Source organism: Helianthus annuus, chromosome 3, assembly GCF_002127325.2.
Source record: "Helianthus annuus cultivar XRQ/B chromosome 3, HanXRQr2.0-SUNRISE, whole genome shotgun sequence".
In the NCBI taxonomy this organism is placed as follows: Eukaryota; Viridiplantae; Streptophyta; class Magnoliopsida; order Asterales; family Asteraceae; genus Helianthus; species Helianthus annuus.
The window spans coordinates 79,878,118-79,880,536 of record NC_035435.2 but is presented as its reverse complement, the minus strand read 5'-3'; positions in this window follow the sequence as shown (position 1 = coordinate 79,880,536).

Sequence of the window (2,419 nt, the reverse complement as noted above, 5' to 3'; positions counted from 1 at the left end):
TTCCGCTGTTATCTTAAGGTTGGCTACATTCTCTTCGTCACCAATTATATTGTGAATGGTTTTAACTACTTAATTACGTTGTTCAATATGATTGGTGGCTCGATCCTGGTCATGTCACTCCTCCAAGCGGTGATACTCCGCATGGTGGATTTTGGGGGTGTGACAGATTGGTATCAGAGCCATTGGTTATAGTGAACTTGGTTTTAAAAAAGGAAAAGCTTTTTGACAAAACCAGACTATAACCTGTACAGTGCTCAACGATCCACAACGACGCTTCGCTCCACCTGCAAGACTCGACACAATAGGTGGTATGATTTATGTTTATATTCTCGGTTAGATAGTTCACACTGTGCATTAGTTAAGGGGATAACTGCTATTTGAACCTTGTGTGCTTACTCTCTTCTGTTATCCCACGCTTACGCACTTTCGCGACACTCTTCTCACTTACGTTGCTTCGTTGTGAAGATCATGAACGGACGCGGAGGACGTATCAACCTAACTCAAGCCCAGCTGACGGCTTTGATCAATGAACGAGTTGCTGAGGCACTCGCAGCTGTCCCTGCAGGAGGTATAACCTACCATATCAACCCATCTTAGGACGTTTAGAAACTACCCTTGCAAACTAACTCTTGTGCTTAACCTTGTCTTTTATTCTCGCGCCACAGGTCAACATTCTCAGCCTCCCATATGTACGTTCAAAATGTTCATGGATTGCCGACCAAATACTTTCAGCGGCACAGAAGGAGCTGTAGGCCTTCTTCACTGGTTCGAGAAGCTTGAGTCTGTTTTTGAGATGTGTGAATGCCCTGAAGATCGTAGGGTGAAATTTGCTACTAGAACACTCGAAGGTGCTGCGTTAACCTGGTGGAAAGCACAGGTTCAACTGCTAGGGCAGGCGGTTGCTAATGCCACCCCATGGAACGACTTCAAAGAATTGATCAAGGAAGAGTACTGTAGTCGTGACGACATCCACAAGCTAGAGGTGGAATTTTTCAATTTGAAGATGACGGGGTCTGAAATCGAGGCATACACAAAGAGATCGAACGAACTAGCTATCTTGTGTCCCACTATGGTGGATCCTCCTATCAAGCGTATCGAGCTGTACCTTAAGGGTTTGGTGCCAGAAATTCAAAGCGACGTAACCTCAACTAACCTTGGCACCATTCAGCAAATCATCCGGTTGGCTCATCGTCTCACTGATCAGGCAGTTGAGCAGAACAGGCTGCCCAAGCGTATTAGCGCTACTACTACTGATGCTCCCAATGATAACAAGCGCAAGTAGGATGGAAATTCGGGCAAGGGTTCTACTTCAGTTCAGTCTCAGTCCCAGCAGCAAAAGACTGATAACTACCAGAGTCCTGGTCAGCAATCTTCTGGTAGTCAAGGACAGGGTGGATACCAAGGGAACCACCCCAAGTGCAACCGGTGCAACAAGCATCATAGCGGGCAGTGCCACAAGGGTCGTTGTCTGAGGTGTAACAAGCTGGGTCATGAAGCCAAGGATTGCAGGAGCCCACGTCCTGCGAATCAGAATCGCCAACAACAACAACCAGCTCCACAGAACCACCAGCAGCAGCAACAGCAGGGCAATAAAGGATGCTTTTAGTGTGGCGCTGAAGGCCACTTTAAGAGGAACTGCCCCCAGCTGAACCAAAATCAGAACAACAATAACCAAGGAAATGGGAAAAACAATGGAGGCAATAACGGGGGTAACAATAATGGCAATGGCGCCCGAGGTCGTGCCTTCGTGATTGGTCAGGGTGATGCAAGGAACGATCCCAACGTGGTGACGGGTAAGTTTCTTCTGGACGACTTCTTTGTTACTGTTTTATTTGATTCAGGTGCCGATACTAGTTATGTGTCCTTAAAAGTTAGCCAAATACTTAAGCGCACTCCAACACTTCTGAACACCAAACACACGGTAGAACTAGCAAACGGTAAAAGTCTTGAAGCCACACACATAGTTAAGGGCTGTAACCTCGTCCTAGCTGGTCAGACCTTCTATATGGATCTTATTCCTATCGTTCTGGGTAGTTTCGACGTTGTTACTAGGATGGATTGGTTATCTCATCAGCAAGCGGAAATTCTTTGCAACGAGAAGATTGTCCGCATCCCTCGTTCTGGTAAAGAACCCCTCATAATTCGTGGCGACAAGAGTGGTGCTGTTGTGGGCATCATCTCTTTCCTTAAGGCCCAGAAGTGGTTGCGAAAGGGCCACACTGCTATTCTAGCCCTCGTTTCTGATACATCCTCGGAAGAAAGGAAGATAGAAGAAATACCTATTGTACGTGATTTTCCTGAGGAATTACCTAGTCTTATGCCTCATCGTCAAGTTGAGTTTCAAATCGAGCTAGCTCCTGGAGCAGCGCCCATAGCTCGAGCACCTTATCGTCTAGCTCCATCAGAACTTGAAGAACTG